This window comes from Cryptomeria japonica, chromosome 3 (genome assembly GCF_030272615.1).
Source record: "Cryptomeria japonica chromosome 3, Sugi_1.0, whole genome shotgun sequence".
In the NCBI taxonomy this organism is placed as follows: domain Eukaryota; kingdom Viridiplantae; phylum Streptophyta; class Pinopsida; order Cupressales; family Cupressaceae; genus Cryptomeria; species Cryptomeria japonica.
The window spans coordinates 419454498-419481703 of NC_081407.1; positions in this window are offsets into that span (position 1 = coordinate 419454498).

Consider the following 27206-nt stretch of genomic DNA (forward strand, 5'->3'; position numbering starts at 1 on the left):
TTCAAAACATACAAGGAGAAAATTTTAAAACTTCATCAGCAGTTTAAGAAACCAGTGATTCAAAAAAAAGGTTCAGAAAGAAGTAGAGGCTTTTGTAGAGAGTGTGGGAATTACAAATGAAGTTGTTTGAAAAGATAAAGAAGAAAAAATTCTCTAAGGAGAAGTTTATGAAGAAGGAAGAAAAACTTGAAGTATCTAAGCCTAAGCCAAGGCAAGTCAGAAGAATAACTCCCTCCTCTAGTCCTACAAAGTCATCAAGTAAACCTAAATCTCCAATCAAGCCATCCAGTGATGTGAAGAAGAGGAAGACAGTTAGATTTGTGACTTTGGATGAAGATGAGACTGAATCTGATGAAGTCGTGAAGGAAGTGAAGGCCCAAACTCCTAAAGCTACCAAGATTTCAAAAGAGAAGCCTACCGGTAGAACAAGATCTGGTAAGAAATCTAAGTCATTTGAGTTTAATAAAAATTTGAAATAAAGAAAATTTACTATTATTCCTCCTATAACATTAGAACAGATTGTAAATGAAGTTGTTAAGAATGGTAATTTGAAACCATCATCTGATTGGTATGACAATTGTGATTAATCTGGTAAGAGAACTCTAGAAGAGGCTATAGTAGAATACCTTAATGTGTATAGTAAATCATTTATTGAACTAATGTCAGTCATACCCAAGAGCTTGTATGACATTTTGGATGCCAGAAGACAAACACCAAGTAAGGAAGATGAGAGACTGAAGGAATATGTGTTGGTCAACCTATGTTCAAATATCACTACAAAGGAGATAGATAGATTGTTGAAACTAACAAAGAACAAATTTAGGAGCAAACACAGGGTAAACAAAATCATGTTAGGGAAGATTGATGAAGTCTTCAAGGAGACTAAAAATATTTTGACAAAAATTTGGTTACACAACCAGTATGAGGTAAATATGGCAAAAGGGCAAGAACAAATTCATCCGGAAGAACAAAACATGACATCTCAAGTCAATCTGGAAGCTGAGAAGACAGTAGATGACACTTATGAGCATGTAGAGGTTGGTGTGCAAGAAGAAGTTGGAGAAGAGGACACAACGAAAGATGAAGGCAAGGACAAGGTTGAAAATCCTCCAACTATTGTAGTTGACCCTTTGGTTCCTGACAAGAATGCAAAAAAACAAAAGGTGGAGGTCAAGGTTGAAGTCAAGACTAAAGACATAGACACTTTAGATGAAGTAAAGAGAAACAAATTCATAGATGATCTGGAATTCATTCAAGGTCCAATCAACCCGGATTCTTTGTCCCCAATTCCAAAGCTACAAATTGCATCGTTTGCACAAGCCAATTCCAGAGATCTTTTGAAATTTCATGTTGAGGAAAATATGTTGCTAAACTTGGAAATCGGTGTTTTTAAGAAGTTGATGTCCTCATTTCAAAAAGATAATTCAAATAATCCATTCAAGCAATTAAAGAGATTGATTAATTTTGTAGACAAACATTTTGATTCTTTTGAAAGATTAGTTGAAGAAAAAGTCCTAAATGAATTTAATGCAAAAAGGCGTCAAAATTTGAAAAGAATGATTGCCAAAGATAAAGCCACATTAGGAGAATGTGTGAAGAGCATGAAAGATACATTATTCGGAAGTGGGAACTTGTACAAATCATGTCTATCCTTGAACAAGTTCATGTAGATATTGAGAAGAAGTCTAAGGTGCATGAGAATGAGCTTGAATGCATATCTCAGTTAGTTGATGCCCTGACAACATCATTGAGTTGTCATGAGAATTAGGTAACATCTCTACTTGAGAAAATCATAAGCCTGAATCGTGACCGGGATAAAATAATTGAGTTATTGAAGTTGGGATTTTTATTACTCCTAAGTTGGACATTATGCATAGTGCTTTCAAAGATTCCCAAGATGCTCTAGCCAATGGTGATTTGAATGATGTAAAGACAACAAAGGCACAAGCTTATTTGCTTAGTGGGATCATAACTATATTGGAGAATTTGTGGAAAGGTTGGGACATCCACTTGAACTCATTGAAAAATTCTTATGCTAATATCTTCAATTTTTTGTGAGTTTATAAGGACTGTGTGTGCATATGTGTAAATAGATTTTTTGTCTTTCAGAACTCTACCTTTGTCATTGATGTCAAAGGGGGAGAATAGATGAGTGAAAAATGTTGATCTTAGGGGGAGATTCTTGATTCCTTAATTCTTTTGAATTCAGCAGTTTGATTTTGGTTTTGATCTGGCACTAAGTCATTTTTCACTAAGTATTCCCATCAATGCCAAAGGGGGAGATTGTTGGCAAGAGACACTGCATTGATGATCAGATGTTGTCATTGATGGCAACTAGCAACTTGATTCAAATATCCAATCTGCAACTCATGATTCCTTCATTTCAAAATATTGATTGAAGTCCAGTGAGGTTCGGTAGGAAGAACAGTGTATCCGACAGAGTGTGCAGTTTAATGGTCAATAGATAATTTTGGTTGAGTGTTTTGCTTTGCAGATCTGGGAGATGTATTGTGGATATTAAATTTACCTTATTTCAGGTTTGTGGCCTACAATGTTTAGTTTGGAGTTAGTTAGAAGATCCGGTAGATGATTTTTTTGGTATAACGATGTTTTGGTGTAGTAGTGTGTCAAGATTTGTTGTGTGGATTGTGTGGGGTAATTTTGATGGTTGTTTGTGTGTTAGAGGTCATTGAGATGACATGTGAGAAGCGTATGTACATCTTTTTTGGTCCGCTTAGGTGTTTTTGGATCGGTTTAAGCCAACTTGGGTAACACGTTTCATGTTGTGTGTTATGCAGTTTTTAGGCCAACATGGAATTGATCAAATATAATGATGTGAATGTATTAGTCCAATTGATATGATTATTTGGTATGTTGATGGTGATATAGGAAGCATGTATGAGCGATTGAGCGTAGTTTCACTTGCACGGCTGAGAGATATGTGGTCTAGTATGTGACAGAACATAGTAGAGAGATAGAGCAATGGATAAAGACTATTTGTGCTTAGCCAAAGCTGCATTTTGGCATTTTTAGATGCTATCCATTAGCTCATTCAATCAGTTATCATTTGTAATATTTTGTAGGATAGTGAGTCCTCCAAGGGTTGTATCCCTCTCTTTTGTATTTGAGTAGTGAGCTCTAGGCAGTGTGCCTGAATGCATGTACATTCCCCTTTGTAATATTAATATACTTCTAATCATAGTATTATAATATTGTGGGTATCAATCCCACTATGGCTTTCCCTTAACCGGGTTTCCATGTAAAAATCTTGGTGTTATGGTGATGATGATCTTGGCTTTGTATTTTTGCACTTACTTTTCTTCATTTCCTTAAAGTGGTTGTATGATCAGGTTATTAAAGTTAAATTTGTTGAACACTGATTCACCCCCCACCCCCTCTTAGTGTTCCTTTGATTCCAACACACTCAAAATGTGAATAAGGATATTGGATATGAACTAAGGAAAGCTTGTTTGTCTACTTTCAAATAACACATTGAAAAGGGATTGGTAGTTGAGAAAGTCCTTATTGAGAAAGGCACCATTAAGCTATTCAAGGACAATAAAGATGACTCAAATGGGAAAGACAAACCTTGCTTTTGGAACAAAAATAAAAATACCATTAATGATGGGGTAGTCGATGAAAATGTGGTAAAACTTAAGTTAATTTTCCCTGGTGCAAGTTCATCTAATAGCAATAATCAATTGAATGCTCAAAGGACATCAAAGACTCTAAAAATAAACACTCCATTGGGAGATCCAATTGAGACAACATTTAAGACATCGATTGCAAATATGCTCATAACAATACTTGACAATCCACCATATGAACCAAAAGTAAAACCTACATGGTAGAATGATGATGAGTTTTGTGAATATCACAAGAGAAAGGGGCATAAGAGTAGAAATTGGCATAGATTGAAGAATCTCATACAAGTTCTCATTGACAATAGCATAATAGAAGTTGATGGTCCCACTTCGAATGAGGAAGATGTGATGTTTAAGGAATCATTCCCAAAACATGATAAGGGAAAATATCCTAAGACAAATAACAATGCCAAATTACACAACTGTAGCTTATGATTACACAGTCAACCATAATCCAATGGAAAACTATGTGTGTACTATAATTATCAAGGACAAAACTCCCGAAGGTTCTACCTGAAGGAGTAAATTTGTTTTGAAAGGCATTGGACCGTCGTCTTCATCAACTAATGACAAAACCCCTGAATTCAATGTTACAACTCGATGAGGTAAAGTTACCTTATAAGGTGTTCCATCCAAGATAACAACTTCATCATCTACCAAGAATGAGTATGACCTTGTAGACCAATTAGGGAAGACACTCGTCCTTATCTCCATTCTTGAGATTTTTCTTATTTGATCTTCACATAAGGCCATTCTTGACAAGGCATTGAGAGAGACTTTTGTTCCCACTGATCTAAATGTGGACTAGTTTCAAGCCATGGTGGGATACATTTCCACTCCGCATTGCCTTACATTCATAGAATTTGATTATGCATCTCCATGTCAACCACACAATGCACTACTCCATATTGAATCCTTTCTCCAAAAAAAATGTATTAAATGAGTCTTGATAGATGGAGGAGCAGTTCTTAACATTTGTACACTTAAAACTATCCTACAATTGGGATACTCTGAACAATCTATGGATTCAAGAAATAAGATCACCATAAAATCATATGATGATGAATAATTCTCATCTAAAGGAACAATCACCTTACCTTTAAATATTGGGCTAGTGACAAAGGATGTGGTATACCAAGACCTTGATTTTGATCTTACATACAACATACTTTGAGGATGCCCATGGATACATGAAATGGGAGCAGTACCACCAACATATCACTTATGTATTAAATTTCTACACAATGGAGTTGAAGTGAAAATCAAAGGTGATCCAAACTCGTTCATATATTGCAACAACTTCCAACTAAGACCAAAGACAATAGTTTCAACAAATAGAGAGGTGACTCCATCTTTATCATATGTCGATCCATAATCACTGAAGGCTTATACATCAAAGCAAGCAGAGTTTAAAGGAAAATACAAGGACAAAGGCATGGGAGAATATAGCTTGAATCAAACCATGTATCAAATACAATTAATGGATTCTTCTAAGGACTATAGATTACCACATCATTCAAATAAAGTATCTACAATTATTATAAAGTGGGATCCCACTACAATCAAAAAATGGGGTAAGATGGAAGAAGAGGACTTCTACAAGATGATTTATAAGGAACCTGAAGAATAATCTAATCAAGACCACATCCGAATACCATGTGAGAACTATGGAAAAGATTTTAAGTTCTTACAAAATATGGGATATGATGGAAAAGGCCCTCTTGGATTACAAAAGAAAGGTATTATTGAACCACTCCAACCAAAGTTAGTACCAAAAAAGCAACACACCAAAGGACTTAGTTTTACACCATTGAGATTAGGTGGTCTTGGTTCCCAAACAACATTACAAATCATGGATCCTACCCCCACTAATAACCAACAACAAGAAAAATGCTACTCCAGAGATTGGTTCTGCGAGGATGTGTTCAAATCCCCAATTTTTTCACAGGTTTGGATACAAAGAATACAAATCAGACAAACTCTTTATTCAAGGGTCATCAACAATATCATAGCCCACTAGTCTCGATACTTTGTCATCTCAAACAGTCGTGTCACCCCCTAGGGGGCGCCCATTTTTTTGCCTTTTGCCAGAAATTAACTCAAAGTGAATTGCTTCACAATTGAGTAGTTATCTTGGGAGATATATGGTGAGTAATCTTGGGGGTGGATTCTTCCCCACCCTTGCATTATGATATTGCCAATGTTTGGATACTGACTCGGCTCAAGGTTTCTATTGCTAAAGTTCATAATCAAGCTTCCTGTTTGATCTTCAGTGATAAACTCCCTCAGGAGGCTTCCCAACCTTTAGAACAAAGGCTTTACGTATCGTAAAGATACTGGGGGAAGGCTAATCATTGAGCAAAACCGTTGAAGGGACTTTCGTCAACCTCCACTTTTGATTATAGTGGGTTGGAACACTTGGCGATAAAGTCATTTTCCACTTAGGTTGCTCCCCTCTCACCGACCATTTAAATGACACTCTAAGAGCAACTCGGGAGGGTAGGCCTGCTAAAGGTTTTAAGTACTTGAAATACAAAAAACATAAGAGTGGTTTGGCTTTTTGGTCACCCAATTAAGGGGAGAGCATATACCTTCCACTTTTGAGACAAAGCAATCAAGTGGTTCTTTTTATCCTTTCAATTCAGTGATTTGCTAAAGTCTATTTGGAGATGTTACTCCAAAAAACATGGTGTTCCTTTTAACCTTCAAATCAGTGATTTTCTATCTAAGTAAAGAAGTCTTGGTCGACAAATTAAATTTGCGATACTGGGTCAACAAAATGTAAATTCGAAAGGGGAAAGATTTCCCTCTTTTTTCTCAAACTTTTGAAAGTGAGGTTCTTTTACTTGCACAAAGAAAAATGGATCCTTTTAAACACCAAAGGATGGTGAGGTTCATTTTAAACTTTGCAAGAAATAAATGTTATCTTGTTCTTTTTAGATCAGCTTCCCAAAACGAAATGTTTTCTCCCTAAGAAAGCAAGAAAATAATAATTTTGTTGTTCTTTTTACCTTGCAAAGATTTGATTAATTTTAAGCCCAAAAGAAAGACTTAATTAATTTTAAGCCCAAAAGAAAGATGTGTTCTTTTTATCCAACTTTTAAAAAGCTTTAAAAAAAAATCAAAATTTCTAATTCTAACTCCTTCAACCTGCAAGAAACAGTGCAAATCTACAAAAAAAGAAGTTAGTGAAAAGTTGAAATATAAGGTGGGCTTCTACAAGCCTAAAATGGTATTCCTCTATTACAAAAATCTTTCTTTTTCTATGTCAACCCTATGCGCTAAATTTCTGCCTGAGTGCACTATAGAAAGGAATGGATGCGCTGACAAACGAACTGGATGCACTAAGTTGTTGCTTGGATGCACTAAAATGATGCTTTAATGTGTAGAGGCTATTAGGAAACAACATAAATGTTATGCACTAAGATGACTATGGAATGCGCTAAGTTTTGGGTCTTACACGCTAAATAATAATCAGGATGCGCTGACAAACAACCCGGATGTGCTAAAGAATGGTACCAACGCGCTAATTTAGGTTTTCCATGTACCTGCAATATTAGCCCTATATCAAAAATGATGTTATAAATGGGGTTATGCCCCATGGTGGGTGCCAGAAATGTGTGTGGGAAAAGTGGGGGGATGAAACGAAAAATGTGATTTCAAAACTAGTTCACACACTAGTGGGACTCTTGGTGCAAGTTATGGAGTTATATTGAATAACTCAACTTCCTAGGGGATGTTCCATTGTTCTCTATCTCACAAGACCCCTCAAGCCAATGCCTTTGCTCTTAGATCACTGAGCAAAGTGACTTAGGGAGACAATCATGAAAACGAGGAATATTGATCAATCCAGCATGGATGCATTCCTAGTTATGCATGATACTAAATCTAACATGATTTAAACTAGCATGGATATGATAATAAGATGAAAGGATTAGTAACAAAACTATCCTAACATGCTATACTGGTCTACCATGATTATTATGTGATAATGCATATGCCTATTTAAGATGCTATGAAGTTTTTTTCTATCAAAGAGAGGCCTAATGCTTGATAAAATGACTAGATGTGAAGATGAGATGCTTAGTAAAATGTCTATAAGTTTGATACTAAAGACTTGGATATGAAAATGGAGGAATGAGAGCTCTATTTATAGGAAAAACAGGGAAATGAATGGTTAGGATTGGATGATCTTATCAAGGGCCAAGATTGAAACTTATCAATCCATGTTTACAATTCTCACCAATGAAATGGTGACAAATGTCAATATAATACTACTTGAGAGGAGATGTAAGAAGCATTAAATGCTTGAGAAGACCTCATGGTTACCCTAGGGGGTAAGGGTTAAGGTTAGATTAGGGTTATCCATTGGATAAAGCTTTTACCCAAAGGATAAACTCTTGTGCAAGGGCTAAAGGGATAACCAAGGTCAAAGAAATGAATGCTTGATGAGACCCTTGGGTTAGATGAGGGTTGAGTTAGAGAGAAAGTCTCTAATCATGCACGAGGGTTGAATTAACCATTAATGGTTTGGAAGACTTTCAAGGTTAACTTGTTGAAGACATAAAGCCTTTAATGGTTTTCAAAGACTTTGAAGGTTTGAGAAGTGACTTCCCTTTGCTTAGGGATGTGACAATATTTAAGGGATGGGTTAGGCTAACTTGGAAGGGATTAGAAGAATCTACAAGGGGGTTTAGGGAGGCAAGTGGGATATGTAGGAGAATGCAAGTGGATGGGGGGGGCAATTTTAATTAAAATAAATTACTTTATTTCAATTAAAATAGATGCAACTTGCATAAATTCAAGTGGGGGATTTAAATAAATAAATTAGATTTATTTATTTGCAATGAACAATTTAATTAGATGTAAATTTAATTAAAAGGGGAGAATGGGGAATTAATTAAATAAAATGTTTTATTTAATTAAAGGCTATGAGAGACTTGGGTGAATTTAATTAAATAAATTGAATAACTTATTTAATCAAATAGATGAATGTGAATAATTTAATTAAACAAAATTTAATAAAATAGAGGAATGAGGTTAAAATGAATATTAAATATTCACTTAGGAAAGTGGTCATTTTTATACATCTACAGTTGTATCTGCAAGCCTATGAATTTTTTTATTTCCCCCTACTAAAGACATTTCAAACTCATTTTTCATTTCATCTGCAAAACTATTTATCATGACATCATTACCTCCAAAAATAATATCATCAACAAATACTTCACTGACTAGTATTTCATCTCCTTCAGACTTGAGATAAATATTACTATCATCACTAGTTCTTGCAAAGCCTATCTTCATCAGATGTGTATGAAGTTTTTCATACCATGCTTTGGGTGCCTTCTTTAATCCATACAAAGCTTTATGCAATCTGCATACCATGTCTTTCTCATTAGTCAATGCATAACCATCTGGTTGCTCTATGTATACCTGTTCTTCCAATATCCCATTCAAAAATATAGACTTAACATCCATCTTATATACCTTGAACTTCTTATGGGTTGCAAATCCAAGTAAAATTCTGACACCTTCCAATCTTGCTACTGGTGCAAAATTTTTGCCATAATCTTCACCTTCTTCTTGAGCATAACCTTGCAGACTAATCTTGCCTTGTTGTGAACTACAACACCATCTTCATTTAACTTGTTTCTAAATACCCATTTAGTACCTAAAACATTCTTGTTTACCGGTTGGGGTACTAGGGTCCAAGTGTTGTTCTTCTCAATTTGATCCAATTCCTCCTCCATAGCTTTAACCCAATAATCATCACCAAATGCCTCCTTAGCACTTCTAGGTTCAATGGTGGAGATCATGAAAGAGTTCTCTCTTATTTTCCTTCTAGTTAGTACTTCAGCATCCTTATCTCCAATAATCTGCTCAGGACTGTGGTTCAGTCTCACATACCTAGGAATAACATGATCATTCTCTTCAGGTTTAGCTTCTTCATTATCATCTTCTTCTAAATTTATTTGTTCCGGTTGAACAAGTACATCAGGATTTTCTTTACCGGTTTCTGATTTAATAGTTTCAGGTTCCAAAGCAAAATGCAAGGATCTTCATCCTTTTTCTCTGAATTGGTTCCTTCTGAGACTTCAGGACATTCATCTACATGAACATCAGCACTCTCAACAATTCTCTGTGTCTGGTTGTTGAAGTATTTATAGGCCTTACTCTTGGTGTAATAGCCAATAAATATGTCTTCATCACTCTTAGCTTCAAACTTGCTAATATAATCACTTCTTTTAATAAAACACTTGCTACCAAATATCTTAAAATAGCTAACATCGAGTGATCTTCCATACCAATATTCATAAGGGGTCTTGTCCTTACCTCTTTTCATCAGAACTCGGTTCATTGTGTAAATAATTGTACTTACAGCTTCTTTCCAAAATGTTTTCGCTACATTTCCTTGTATCAACATTGTCTTAGCAACTTCAACCACTGACTAGTTATTCCTCTCTGTTATACCATTCTGTTGTGGTATCCTTGGTGCAGAAAGTTGTCATTTGATACCATTCTCATCTCAGTACTTAGTGAATTCCTCAAAACTAAATTCACTGCCTTCATCTATTCTCAAAAATTTTATCTTTTCGCCACTCTCTTTCTCAGCTAAGGCCTTGAATGCCTTGAACTTACCAAAAGCTTTATTCTTATCCTTTAAGAATTTGACCCACATCATCCTTTAACAATCATCAGTGAAGATCATGAAATATCTATCACCTTGAATGCTTCTTGTTCTTATTGGTCCACATAGATCTGTATGAACCAAATCTAACAAGTGCTCTATAGAGAAGGACTTGCTCTTGAAAGTTGAAGAAGTCATCTTTCCTAACTCACATTCTTTACAAAGAGCATTAACCGGTTTATCTAGCTGAGGCAGACCTCTTACTATCTTGGACTTGCTCACTTTGACAATGTTATCAAAGTTTATATGATAAAATCTCCTATGCCAAAGCTAGCTATCATCTATCTTTGCAATCAAACAGTTGCTAACTTTAAGATTAAGATGAAATAGATTACCTCTGGTTTGTTTCCTGGTTACAATCAATTCACCTTTGTTGTCAAAGATTTTGCACATACCCTTTTTAAACTCAAGTGGGTATCCTCTATCATTAAATTGTGCCACACTAAGAAGATTGTGCTTTAGGCCTTCAACCCAATAGACATCATCAGCAGTGCTCTTTCCATTAAGAGAAATAACTCCCTTACCTTTAACCATACAGGGTGATTCATTGCCAAATCTGACAACACCGCCATCAAATTCCTTTAAGGAAAGAAATTTGCTCCGATCACCAGTCATGTGATGTAAACAACCACTATCAATGATCCAATCATCAAAGTTATCTATCCTGGACACTAGTGCCTTCTGATCTGATATCTCTTCCTTAATAGCTACAAACATAATATCTTCACTAGCATCATCATCAGATTCTTCATCGATAATACCACTGTCAATAGCAATGAAACAATCTCTCTTGCCTTTTCCCTTATACTTCTTGAATTTATCTCTCTTGTATTCATTTTCACCATTAGGATAGTTAGTTGCTATATGACCAATCTTGTTGCATGCAAAACATTTTAAAGGTAGTTTACCTATATAGTTCCCAGTACCTCTAGGTAGTCATTTTGCCAATAATGCTTCAAGTTCCACTAAGTTGTCTTCATCATCAACATCTCTGCTAGATCTAGATTCATAACCATGACAAGTATCTCTACTTTTTCTCACAGATGGGTTAGAGACAGAAGCTTTGAATGCAGATTCTGATTTCTGTACGCTACCATCATAGACATTTAATTCAAAAGTAGTAAGTTTTTCAATGATAGAGTCAAGAGTTGCCTTAGTTTTGTCAATGGACTTCAACTTCTGAATAGTTGCAACTTGTATAGCATAGACTGGGAGCAGGGTTCTCAGTACCTTACTGATCGCTGTGGCATCTTCCACTTTCCCTCCTGCACTCTTTATTTCACCAACTATCTCTTTTATCCTTTGACCATACTATTGGATATTCTCACCTTCAGACATTCTCATGTCATCAAACTTTTCTCTTAGGCTCTCCTCTTTAGCAATCTTAACATGTTCATCACTGCTATAAATCTCTTTTCAAGTTTTTTCCATGCTTCATATGCAGTTTCAAGACCATGAACATCTACATATTCAGCATTAGACAGGGAATTGATAATAGCCTCCAATGCTTGATGATTTTCTTGATGTTCTTTCTTCTGATCATCAGTCAGAGTTCCAGTAGGTGTAACATATAGAGTTTCTACATGATCCCAATACTGACTTCCTAGACTCTTAATGTAAATCTTCATTTTGTCGCTCCATATTCTATAGTTATCTTTGTTGAACTTTGGACCTTCCTTCTTCATCATGATCTATAATATCTTTTCCTCAAGCTATTAGGATTTTAGGTTAAAGAGGACCTGAGATGCTCTGATACCAATTGATGGTATGATAAAAGAATAAGTATCTGGTAGATTACTGAGAGGGAGGGGGGTGAATCAGTAAACTAAAAAAGTGATACAAACTTCCCAATCTCAAATTCAAACTCACAAAGTAAAATTTCACTATCAAGATCAATACTCATAAGAATACACAACATCAACCAGTTAACTGTTATAAAAAATTAACAGTAAACAACTTCAATCTTGTAAACATCAAAATGCTTAATCATATATCAACATACTTCATATCTCAATGCTTCCATTTATCATGCCTTATCATAATAGTTAAGTAGTCAATCAAATCAACAAATAAGATCATAACCACAAAAACATTCACCACTTGACACAAATGTTTATATGTGGAAAACTCAAATAGGTAAAAACCACAGTGAGATGAGACTCACAAGATAGCTATCTGAACTCTTTTGAAGTTCACCCTGTTAGGAGTCAAGCCTGTTAAAGATTTTACAATAAGTCATGTTAAGAACTGATCCATTTAGGAATCACCCAGTTAAAGGATTTACAAAATGCCTTGATGAAAAGTAAATACCCTGTTAGGAGTAACCTCGGTAGAGGATTTGAGAATCCAAGCTAATGGATCACCTTGTTAGAGGATTTTAAGAAGTAACCAAGCTTGTTAGAGCTTACCTGGTTAGGGTATTTCACTTTTGTTGTAATTGTTAGAAAATAATAGGTTTTTTTGATCTGTCTGAATAGCACTACATTTGCTTGATCAGATCCTTTTAATCTTCAATCTACTTTTACTCAAACTGCAGATCCATTCTCTAGTTAGGCAACCACACACTCAACTTATTTCAGCCAACACTTTGCCAACAACTTTACAAACAACTTCATCAACCTTAAATATAGATCAATTAGGTCGGTAACACAACAAAAACCTAATTCTCTCATATAGATTACAAACAAATTAGTTCAAGTGTGACCGTTGGATTTACATAGCAATCTATACACATTCTTCAAGAAAATTCCAATTGCTCCATGATCACCACTTCATCGGACTTGTAACTCATCACGTGCTATGCATTAGATACAATCCACTTTACTCATTCCCTAGACAATCAAACAAACAAATAAACATGCCAAAACAATCTGAACTAATCCTCATTCAATGATCACATGTGTCACCATCATTACCGCTCATCATTAGATCTTAAACCAACAAACTTGATCGGTTAGGGTTTAACAAAAAACAACTGGTAGGTTTTACAAGTTACATTACATAGAAAGGGTTTAACCTTATACACCGGTTTACTTGTTCAACTCACAAACTAACATACCGGTTTACAACATCTTCCTCAAAGCTCTTCCTACCAGTTACAAGACAATATCAATAACAACAACAATATCATAAATACCATTACCGGTTCAATTGAAATCAATGACAACATAACACTTCATTAATGCAATCTTCATGCAAATGCCAACATAATTTACATTTGTTTACTATCAAGACTGATGAGGAGAGTACTAGCAATGACCATGATTATTGCATTGAAATACCTGAAGACTCTTATGTCTTTACCCTCACACCTGTCGATTTTGAACACATTGATGGCCTTCCCATCGTTCATCTGCAACTCATTAAATGGGACCAATAAGGGCCTCCATAACTTGACACTTTCCAAAATGACAAGGCCTTCATTGACTATTTTGGTATAAGAAATGATCCTATAATTGGGGACCACAAAGAAAAATACATTATAGAACTCATTAGCGTGGAGTATTTTGGTTAGGGTGCCAAACCTTCCAGTCACAAAAACATAAAAATAAAATCAACTATGGGTCTTTTGGTGAAAACCACAATGTGGCACTTTTTGACCCTAAAAAGTAAAAGGAAAGGATGCATCCGATGGTGAAAACCTCTCTGAGGTTCCCGAGGATGGAAGGTTTGACACCCTCCCCATGACATCATATGAAGAAAATTAATTTATGTTGATTGAAAAAACTTTCAAGACAAATATTGGGACGGAGGAGGTACTGCACAACATCTTCCTTGCACAGTCTTTGACAAAAATAGAGAGACCAAAATTCATAAAGTTCTTCATTGAGCGACAAATAAATTTTGCATGGTCCTACATAGATATGCCTGCATTAGGCCCTGATTTAGTTATGCATCAAGTTTGGCAGTTACTTTAGGCACAAAATTGGCTAAACAAAAACTTTATAAGATGTATCCACATGTGGCACTACTAGTAAAAGTTAAACTTGAGAAATTATTGGGCATTGACTTCATTATCTAACCAATTGATTACCCCAAGTGGATTTCTAATCTTGTACCTATCAAAAAACTAGACAATAGCATCAAAATATACATAAACTTCAAAGATATCAATAAAGCTTGTCCAAAAGATGATTTTCCATTGCCAAACATTGATTTAATTGTTGATCTCAAAATTGGCCATGCAATGCTATCACTTATGGATGGATTCTTCGAGTATTATAAGATCAAAACAATGCCTGAAGATCAACACAAAACAATGTTTACATGTCCTTGGTGTACCTTTTATTGGAACATCATGCCCTTCGAATTAAAGATTGCAGGTGAAACATATCAAAGAGCCATGACACCCATCTTCATGATCTTATGCACATCACTATGGAAGACTATGTATATGATCTCTTGGGCAAGTCAATCACAAGGGAAGAACATTTGGATATTTTATTAGTAGTTTTAGAATTTTTGGAAAAGTATAAAGTCCAATTAAATCCCAAGCAGTGTGTCTTCGGGGTGACCTCCAGGAAACTCCTAGGATACATTGTATCACAACATGGTATTGAAGAAGATCCAATGAAAATCAGAGGCATATTAAAAATGCCACCTTTGAAGAACATCAACCGATTTCGATCTCTACATGGAAGAATCCAATCAATACAAAGATTCATAGCATATCTTGCAAATAAATGTCATCCTTTTCAACATCTACTTCACAAGAATATTAAGTTCAAATAGGATGATAAGTGTCAACATGTCTTTCAAATTCTCAAAGACTACCTCCTAAATCCACCATTCTTGATGTCGCATATTCAACAAAAACCCCTATTACTTTATAGATCAGCTACAACAACATCATTGGGGGCACTCTTGGCACAACAAGGTCATGATGGCAAAGAATGAGCTATCTGTTACATCGGTCGCACATTGGTTGATTACGAGCTTAACTATACTCTAATTGAGTGTGCATGTATTGGTGTAGTTTTTACTTCATAGAAATTGCATCATTACATGCTAACTCACAAAACAAAGCTTGTTGCAAGGATTAACCCACTAAAATATCTACTCAAGAAGGTAGCTCTTACAGGCAAATTGGTTAAATGGGTCATGATGTTGAGAGAGTTTGATATTGAATATATGAAAAAAAAACCATTAAGGGACAAGCCATTTTGGATCAACTAGAAAATGCACCTATGATCAATGATACTCCTATTGTATCAGAGTTCCCAGATGAATCTATATTTATAGTGACAAACTCGAGACTATGGCAGCTATATGTTGATGGTTCATATACACAACATGGCGTAGGAGAAGGTATCCTCTTCATCACACCTTAAGAGGATTTCATTCCTAAATCATATTAATTATCATTCCCTTGCACAAACAAAATAGTAGAGTATGAGGAATTAACAATAGGATTATGAATTGTAGTTCAGTGGAAGATCCAAGAACTTCACATTTTTGGGGACTCTCAACTTGTGATTCGTCAAGAAAATAATGACTACCAAACTAAAGATGAGAATATAATGTCATATAAGAAAATGGTGGATGATTTCAAGCAATACTTCACATAGATAGTCTTTAAATAAATTCTAAGGGATAATAATCGAGCTACAGATGCCATGACTATTATTTCTTCTTTGATTGGCATGCCACAAAATGAGACCCACTATGAGTTCTTGGTGGATAATCTTTTGGTACCCTCATATGAGATCTCTCTTACATAAATGATATGTGTCATTGGTCCCAACTCCACTTGGTATGGTAAAAATTTTACTTACCTCTATGACAATATCATTCCCCCTGACCTTTCCAACAATCAAGATCATACCTTCATGCATCAATCCTCTCACTATAGCATTTTAGTTGATACCCTATACCGACGAGGTCTAGATGGTACTCTCCTTAGATGTTTAGAAAGTGACGAAACTCAAATTATCTTACGTGAGGTTAATGAAGATATATGTGGTGCTCACTCTAGTGGTCCAACCTTAGCCTCATGGATACTACTAGCTTGCTATGGAAAAGGACTCTACCAATTTGTTAGAAAATGTAAGCAATGTTAGATTCATGGAGACCTCATTCATGCACTAGCTCAAGAACTTCAACCGATCACCACTCCATTGCCCTTTTGTTAATGGGGACTCAATCTCATGGGCAAGATTCACCCTCCATCTTCCAATGACCAAAAATTCATCTTCATAGCCATAGAGTATTTTACGAAGTGGATTGAGATCGTTCCTCTCACCCAAGTCACCGAAAAGTAGATTGCAACTTTTATCCTCAATTATATCATCTGTCGATACAGTGTTCCCTTTTTCATCGTCACGAAAAATAGACACCCCTTAAAGAATCAGGATGTTTGTGAGCTTGGTGACCGATTCCATATCCATCATCTCTTTTCCACTCCATATTATCCCCAAGGTAATGGTCAAGCCAAGGTGTCTAATAAAACCATCCTTAATATCCTCAAAAAGACAGGCGATGACACTGGTTGTAACTGGCATATTTAACTCAATCCTACACTATGGGCCTATCGCACAAGTTTCCACACACATACTAGAGTCGCTCCCTACTCACTTGTCTATGGTACAAAATCCATCTTGCCTATTGATGTCAAGTTACCATCTTTACGGGTCTCCTTGCATGATCTTATCAGTGATGAAGACTACAGGGTCTCCCACTTTCAAGATTTGGAATTGTTAGATGAGCATAGACAAACTATATTTAATCATCTCAAAGCATATTAACAACACATGATTCAAAACTATAATCACAAGGAAAAGCCTTTCACATTTGAGGTGGGTGACTTGGTCTTGAGATGAAACCCTAAGAATCAACAGACAAAGAAAAAAAGGGCAAGTTTGAACCAAATTGGCTTAGACCTTATGTCATCACAGTAGCCTATGGATAAGGTGCATATAAGTTATCAACACCAAAATAAGAACCATTGGATGATCCTATCAACAACATGCACCTTCTCAATTTTTATACATAGCTTTTTCAGATTATCTTAATAAAAAATACAAAAAAAAAAATTTAAATATCAAAAAAAATAAAAAAATACAAAAATATAAAAAATACAAAAAAAAGCAATCGTCACTATGGTGAAAACCTAGCAAACAAGTGCCTTGTAACACTAAAAACTTACAAAATTAAAAAAAGTAAAGAGAAATAAATTCATCCAACGATGAAAACCACTTCGATGTCGCCCTGGGCAAGTACCATGGTGAACACCAGGTTACCGACGCCATGTGTAGAGACTTTTGTTTCTCCCTCCTTCGAGATTCAGTTTCACCTTTCCACTTTGTACACACTCACAACCTATCATTCCATAATAAACTTTCCCATTCCCATTATGGCTTGTTATTGATCTACCTAAGATTGGTTAACCATCCATAATTATCCTTTTGCACCCCTTTTCCTTCACCCATAATAAATCAGGTCCTATCTATAATTGGGGGCAGATCCTAAACCTAGTGATGGAAGTGAAACCTTGGCATCACATGTTTTGAGGAGCACCGCCTTTTTGTTCCCTCCTTTACTTGCACAATTTACAATAAAAGATCACTTGCATCGCCGATCCACAATAAAAATTTTATACTTCTTTGCAATTAAGTATTAGTTCATGGAATACGTCAGTTTCAGATGAGACAAGCAATAGTGATCTTTCAACAAATCAATCTTTCGACAAACTTTGACTACAACAAGATTTTTCAGCATTATCTATACTTTATCAAGATGACAACATTGTGACCAGATGAATCATGTTAACATATGTGACAAGAAACACTTATAACTTGAGGATTTTAGTTTATGTTGGTATCAAGTTTTTTATTTTATTTTGATTTTATCTCTTATGGTAACATGTCTTTTAGTTTTTCCAGTATGTCTCTGAATAAAGATTTTATTTCCAGAATGTCTTTGAATAGAAAGGCAACGATGGGGTATGTTCACCTATTTGTTGTTTGCGGATTGTCTCTTGGTAATAATATGGCTCGTCCAAGGATATGAGGACACTGTGAGTCTAGTGTGAACTGGGGCATTCTTTTTTTGCGACTGTTTGATCTCTATGCAAAGGGTACAATGACTATCTAGGTTGAACCTATATCTGGATGGTCACAACCTATTTGCCATAATAAAGTGCAATGATGATAATATCACAAGAAGCTCATTCACCTCCATATATTGTATCTTTCATCCCCCTTTCTCTGCTTTGTCCTCCATTGTTTTTCCCCGTGTCCCTATAGTCTAAAATCACATGACTGAGTAGAATGGCATGCCAAAAATATGTGCATTTCATGTAGTATCCATCTACATCATCACATGTTACTATGAATTATCTATATTATACATAATAGTTGCATCCATCTTGTATATAAGCATATCACATTTTGTACACATCACTCATTAGTACATCATTATCATATATATTCATCCATCATACATCTGTATAAGCATAAAACATTTGCATCATCATATATAAGGACATATAAACACATCACATTTCATTACATATAACATAGATCATCACATACACATATTGCATTACATCATCGATATCAAAGAATCATCATATAAATCACATAAATACATAATAGAACATCTCATATGCATTATAGATATCATAAGGCATATAAAAATATCACATCTACATCATAAGTAAATACATCACATAGAAACACATGGATATAATTGCCGCCAAGATAGGTCATCTCTCATATATATCAAAAGTGTACTATGTCATGATACAATAATGTCAAAAATCATATGACTACAAAATCACCCAAAGGTGTCTATATCATCATATAAAATTGATACAAAATGGACCCAAGAGAGCTATGATGAACTCCCTCCCTTGGAGCCAATAGACCTTGAAGGAATCTGAGCTCTTGAAGGCCCAACCCCTAGATCATCTCATCTACCCCCTCCCACTAACCTTGTTGCTAGTGGTGTTGGTGGTCCCATCACTCCACTACTAGATTCCCTTTGTCTATCTCTCTATATAGTAGTGGATCAAGACACCCATCTATAACTTTCAGTCTTGAGATGAAGTGGCTCAACTGCCTCATACAAGATCCATCAGTAGCTAATCTCCTCCTTGACTCTAATTTAGTAAGCATATCTTGAGGAAGAGTCCCCCTGCTATGTAGCCCTATCCACTGAATGGTCTCATCAGTAGTTGAATATTACTCAATGGCCCTGTCTCTCTCGTCTTTGACCTCCCGTATCTCTCACCTCAATCGAGTCACCTATCTCTCAAGATCATCAATATCATTAGCTTAGCCATGTGTGAGCTCTCTCAACATCATGAGCTCCTCCTCCTCATCATCTCTACCCCTGCCCTCGACTAGTTCATTAGCTCTCTCCTATATAGGGGAAATCTGCCCCTATACCTATGTTGCTATTTGTATACGTTGTCCACCTCTCCCCCTCATTAGCCTTGGTGACCTGCCATCCCTTCCTTGTACTCCACCATGTCCCTTCCCACCTCCTCTCCATCTTCCTTTCACTATCCTCCTTGCTCCTCCTCTCCTCTATCTCCTCTATCTCACACCCCATCCTCATCATCTAGATTTGGTGTTGGCTCCCCTAGCCCTATAAACCATGGAGATGGATGTGCATAGAAATAAGCCTCATATTCAGTTGTCATCCCTACATCTACTATGTCTCTCCGTAACTCCCATGTCATCAACACCATCTCTTGAAACTATGTCACTATTGCATCATAAGATAAAATAGGTCCCCAATGTACATATTCTTTGTCAATCTGAGCAAACTCACTTGAACCCCGAGGCATTTGTTGCACTCTATCGAACTGCTTGAACACCCTATATGGTAAATGTCTATCCAAAATATACAGCGTCCACCCAATTAGATATCTGCTATGGAAACAAAAAGGTAACTCCATGTCATCCTCTTCCCACGCCTCATAATCTAAGTACGACCTCCATATAACATTGTAAATGTCATCGATGACCCTTCTCCAGTACTCCAACTTCCCAATTCATGGTTGGGAGGTAGTCACGCCACATGTATGTACATAAGCCTATCCATGACCTTTGAACATGAAGTGAACCAACCTGGTCACTTTTATTTACTCATAAGCCCATACTTGCAACAATGTCACCCTGCATCATAGCCCACAACCACTGAGGTACACAAAGTGATGCAACTCATGGTATAAATGTGCAAGTATGCATGACCCCCAAGCAAAACTGGTCCTCTCTATTAGGAGCATCTCTAATTTTCCCTGCCCCATCCTATTTTTAGTCTGTGAGTAGCCCTGTCGGGACATAAGAACTCGTTGATCACCCCTTGTAATACTACAACCAATGTATGTATGTTGGTGTACATCACCTCCCAGCTCAAATGACTCCCCTTCAACTCTAACTCTAGGTCTCTGAAGACTCGTCATAGTACATCCACATCTCCCTCCTGATTGTAGATAACTATATCCTCAATGTTAAGAATCCTCAAGATCTTGTAAACATCCTCTAAAGTGACGGACATCTCACCCATTGACAAATGAAACGATCAAGTCTCAGAGTACCATCTCTATGCAAGAGCAGTCAGTAATCTTGTGTCTGCCTAATCTCAGGAATGAACATAATGTAGCGTAAACTCATGGCCTCTATCGTCGCTTGATCCTCAGTAGTCAGGTTAGACTATAGCCACTGAGTCATAGGGAATCTCTCCTGTGATTGTCTGTCCTAGATACTCCTGTAATCAACCAAGCCTTTCGTTTTAGTTCTATTAGTACTCATGTTTATCACATAGTGTTGCTTATCCTATCCTAGCCTAGTGGTGCTTATGTCTATCACATGGTACTCCTCGCAAGCTTTATCTTAGTTTTTATGTCTATCACATGGAACTCATCTATCCTAGTTCTTATGTGTATCACATGGCATTGCATCCTAGTGTATATGTTTATCACATTACACTTGATCCTTTATTGCTAGAGCACTCATCAGATTTTATCAATTTGATGGCTTATCCATTATCAACTTATCATTTTACCTGCCTAGGGGCACTTGTTCGAGAGTATCCTCTCAATAGTTTATCCAATTAGTGATGTATGGCTATCACATGGTTACTAATTTCAGCCCTAATCCTATCTTTTCCTATTTAGGACACTTATCTGAGTGTATCCTCTCAACAGTTTATCCAATTGACAGTGTATGTCTACCACAAAAATGTCAATTCTAGCCTCTTTGGACGCAGACAAGGTTTTATCTATCATAAACGTGCCTTTACTACACAGACACAATTTTACCCTACCCAAAAACATTTTTAATCATAGACGCGACACTTCTCAACATAGACGCGATCCTATAACCTAGATGCAACTTTAGAACCTAGACATTGTTGGACATTGTTGCTACTAGGATATGTTGTCATTGATGTCAACATATTCTTGTGGTTTATTACTCTGGTGGTTGTAGATTGGTTTATTGGGACCATTTTTTGGTGTATGGAGCATTTTTAGTATCATTATATCTTTCTATATTGGTTTCAGTGATCCAAAAGCTTAATTGATCATATCATATGATCCAGTTTTGCAGTTTGGTTTTTATGATCAATGCTTTGTAAAGTTTGGTATTTCCTCTGGTATATTCTGGTGTGTTCAGATCTTGTGCTGCAATTTTGGGAGAATATTTTGGATGTTCATGTGTATCTAAAATTCAGATGGTTCATGATTTGGTGCTCCGCAAGCTATCTTTTTAGTCTGATTTGTTGTTGTTTGAGTGTTCTTGAGTTTCAAATGTTGATCAATAAGATTTGATAAGTGGTGTTGATGCAGCTATTACAGATGGTTCTAATGTGCTTGTTGGTGTTTCCTAACTGTGTTCTATTAGCTTTGGTGGTCTACATTGATTCTTGTGCACGTTCTTGGTGATTTTGTTGATCTGGTGATATTCTTCATGTTATGCAGTATTTCTAGTGGTGTAGCGTGTTGCGGTTGATCTTGGCATAATTTCCAGTGGTGATGTGTGTTTGGAGATTTGATTTAGGTGCATGTTATGTCATGTATATAATTATATTGATCTAGTGGTCGATCTTTGTATCATGTGATGTAATTTTTTAATTGTGAGATGAGGATTTAGCTGACCTTGTTGCCAAGGTTGATAATTTGTATAAATAGGTGATATAGTCATGTAATTTGAGTATCGATGTTGTGTATGCATTATCAGAGAGTGGTATATGTGGTGCTTAAGCAAATTCATCCTTCAGCATTATGTATTTGAGCAGAGATTGGAGTGTTGCAGAGCAGACAAGTGTGCTTAACTGGAACTGTCATCAGGCATTTGTAGATGTTGTGCTTTCAGTTCAATTGTTTCCAGATAATTATCCGGATATTTTGTAAGTTAGTGAGACTTCCTTGTAAGTTAGTGAACCTTCCTTGAGGGTTGTAGCCTTCTAGGTTATCATATTTTGAGCAGTGAGCTCTAGTTAGTGAGTCTTAATGCATGTGCATTCCTCATTGTAATATTTACACATACTACTGCAGAGTATCATCTTATTGTGGGTAGGTTCCCACCATGGTTTTTTCCTTGACCAAGTTTTCTACATCAAAATGTTGGTGTTGTGTGTTGTGCTATCGATTTGCTTATCTTTATTGTTACTGCAGTTTATCAAATTTGCATTTGAGGTTCAGTTTGTTAATCTATTGAAAACTTATTCACCCCCCTCCCCCTCTCAGTTATCCTTCATTGTTGTTGCCAACAATTGGTATCAGAGCTAGATCCTCTGGAAGAAGCTTGACCACTTGAGGTGATCCGAGATGACAACTGGAAGTGTTATATTTAAGGAGAGGCTGATATTCAATGGAAGTAATTATGCTATATGGAAGAACCAGATGGAGGTGCACTTGAGATGTCGTGGAGAGGATTACTAGAAGATTACAAAGGATGCCTATTATGTTCCTCAGAATGGACTGGTTACTACTGCTGAGATCAAGGAGGCTGAAAATAACATTAGAGCTAAGGAAGCATTGTTGAGTGCCCTGACTAATTTTGAGATGACTAATGTGATGGGACTTCAGACTGCACATGAGATTTGGAAGAAGCTTGAAACCTTTTATGAAGGAGACGAACAAGTCAAAGTTGCTAAGTTGCAAAGTTTGAAAGGGAAGTATGAGATGTTGAAGATGGGAGAAGATGATAACATAAACTCCTTCATGGCTAAGTTGAATGAACTTATCCTAGGTATTAGATGTGCCAGTGGAACCCTTGAAGAAGATGAAATTGTTGCTAAGGTGCTGAGATCATTGCATCCTGCTTACACATAAGGTAGCTACTATTGATGAGATCCAGAGTGTGACTACTGTGACAAGAGATATGTTGGTTGGAAAGATTGTTGCATTTGAACTGAGAAAATTTGGTGAATCACATGGAAAGTCTGAGACAACATTTAGAGCATTTGTATCCAGAAAGAAGAAGTATGACCCTAATGAATGCAGAATATCCAGATATGAAAGAGAGATAAGAGAGATGGAACATCAAGAAAGACAATTGGATGAGCTTGAAGCATTGATTGCTTGGAGATTGCCTAAAGGAGATAGTAAGTATGATGGTAAATTGACTTTGAAATATTTTTCTTGCAATAAGATAGGACATTTTGCTTCTAGGTGCCCAAAGAGAATGCCTAAGTATGATAGGCCTAATAAATTTGATAAGCATGATAGAAATGATAGATATGAGAAGCATGAGAAGTATGATAAGCCCTACAAGTCTAACTGGAAGTATAAGCATCAGAAGAATTGGTTTTGATAATAAAGAAGCCAAAACAAGGGGGTTGACTTAGAAAATATAGCAAGCCTCAAAAGAGAGCTAAGACAACACACACACAACTGCCAAATGGCAGTCAGCCAATCCCTACCTTAATCATAAAAAACAAAAACTGCCTACAGCTATTAGATAGCATAATATTGATAACAATCTCGTCCAAATAGCACCTTAAATAACAGATAATCAACATATTGTTCATACCATAACAACTGAGGAAAGTAGCAAGAGTCTTAAACTTAACAGGGATCCAGTCGATCCAAAAATTAAAACTATAACAAAAAAGAAAAGCTTCCACCATTAATCTTTTTTTCCAACTTCCAAGTGTTGTGAGAGTAGAAGCCCAGTCCAATCTTAAGCAAGGAATTCAAATAGTTCCTTCGTGGTGTTGCCTTCCAGCCCGCCTTATTCCAATTTCTCCTGGTGCAATAGACACATTGAAGTAGCTGAGGAGTGCATGACCTTAATGGCAAATTTCTTAATTTTGTTGACATGGGACTCTAGATAGTCCAACTTCTTCTTCACTCCATTTAGGTCCTCAGAGATAGCATTACAACCCACACAATGCACCACCTCCTCCTTCTCCCCACCTTCAGCAGTAGTTTGCCCGCCCTCAGACTTTCTTCCATCTTCCTCAGAGATATGCGGGGGGGAAGTGTTAGAATAAGGGGAGGTGGTTCTATTATCATCCTTGATAATCTCAGAGTCAGGGGCCTTAGTACCCAGCTTAGAGGAATCTGAGACTTTCATAGCCTCCATCTCATCCTCAACCTTATCACTTTCTACCTTATCAGAATCTTCCTCCTCCTCATTAACATAGTTCTTCCTAACAATAATTTGTTTCATCTGGGATTGCCAGCAAACCTGTGGGATCTTCACGGGGTCACACCATCCTCTGCATCAGAGTCAACTAATAGGATTTTAGGTTCTTTCTTGGGTTTCTTGGAGGTGGTTTTAGCAATGGAAGGGTTGCCTTTGTTTTTCTCCCCAATTTTGAGGGAAATGAGAAGGATGTGGTTGGGGGATTGACAAGGCGTAATAATATTTTTCGAGGTCTTTTGAGACCTTTTTTAGAACCAGCAGGGGAGCCCTTGATGGAGGGAGTAGGTTGAACAAAGATGGGTTTAGGAGGACACAGGACCTTATGGAAGTTGTAGAGCTGAAACATCAAACCCTGATGGAGGATGGTTTAATTATTTTCTTGACACATGCAATGGTGGACATCTTTAATAGTAGACTCTAAGGCGTGCAGTAAAAAGAACAATAAAAAAATAGTATCATGGTTGCGAAAGTGATTGAGCAACGAGAAATGGCAATAATAGAAAACTCCATACCTTCCCTCAAGGGTAAAGTATTTCATAATAATTTTGCACACCTAGTCCCACAGGTAGGGAAGGCATTCCCTGTTGAAACCCCCACTCATCTTGACAAGTTCCTGGCCATTTTTATAGAAGCGGTTCATACTGGTCTCATCCGCAACCCTACTAGTTTTCTTCCACTTCCTTCCCTCATATGAAAGACACGTAGCCTGGGCAATGACGTCCTCACTAATTTCAAATGAAATATCCCCCATAACAACTCTCCTATCATTCTAGGTGCTCATAAACTACATGGAGAGGTTTTCATCAAACCCAGTCATGGCTTCCATGAATGGGATGGTGCCCCCTTCCTAAGCATACATCCAAATGCAAGGGTCATTGCGAAAGTAGTCATCAATAGTGTCCGACTCAACCTGGACTAAATGTCCCCCCATAATAGCTTCCTCCAGAGTGATGTTGGGATGCAGTGCAGACTAGAAAATGGTTATGCAGAGGGAAAAACCAAACTAGAAGATAAGAAAAATCGACCGAGAATTAGCCAAAGTGCGGTGAGAGCTGCAATAATTATCTTTTGTGGTATTTCCCAAAGCATGCGTCTGCTAGCTCTAGTAAGCATGCAAAGTGAAACCTCTTAATTCATTTGCCAACTTGCAAAGATCTTCATTATGGAGAAATCTTAAGTTCCAGTTATAGTAATAAGTGATGTACTTGCTATGGTTAGTCAAGTTAATGATTAAAAGTTGGTGTTTCAATTCTTCGGTAATACAATTATCGGTGGTCAGCCACATCATCACTGGAATGGTGCATTGGAGAAAATAGGGACCGTTGGAATCCACCTTGGCGTAGCCCGCCCAATTTGAATTTGAATTTCCCTCTTGCAGCTTGACATCGCATACAAGCCAAAACGACCCCCTGTAAAAAAGGACATAGCACATCATTGGCAAGTAGAGAAATTATGGTCTCTCCCAATTAGGGACTTTTGTCTGTCAGAAAGAGAATCAAGGTGTCTCCAGCACCTCATTTCAGTTATATCAAGGCCCATCGCAGCCAGAGAGTCCGCCATCGATTTACCCTCTCTGTAAATGTGTTGAATTTAAAATTCCTCAAGCCAGACTATGATGGACCAAATTTTCCTTGATAATGTTGCTAATCATCCAGATAACCCCTGAAACTCCTTTAGCTACCTCAATAATCAGCTTAGAGTCCCCTTCAATGATCAGTCTTTAAGCATTGATATCAAGAGCCAATTTAAGCCCCCAGAAGAGAGCAAGGGCTTTAGCCATGTTACTCGAGACAGAGTCAAAATTTCCTGCATAAGCCAGAATCAGGTTGCCCAAGCTATTCCTAATAATTCCACCTCCCATTGCAACTCCACTACGAGCGGGGCCATCAAAGTTAAGCCATAAGGGGGGGCGGTTTCGACCATCTAGTTTTTAGCCTCTCCATTTTTTTTGAGTTGTCATATCGAAGGAAGTTGTCTGGCAGATTCCATGTTCTAATCCAATTGCAATCCATCACCAAAGGGGTTGATTGTAGAGTTTTCCATTTGTAGACCAGAGCGTTCTCCCTGAGGAGATTTTCTGCTATGCCAACAACCATTTCAATAGAGTTATTAGTTTCATAGAAGATCCGATTCTTCCTTTCCTTTCAGATATGCTAACAAATATGGGGAGGGGTGAGTTTCCAAAACTGTCTAATCGGTTGGTGGGAGGAGGGGCACTTCCAGTTGCTGATAAGCTGCTACAAGTCTTCTAAGAAGGTCCAATAAATT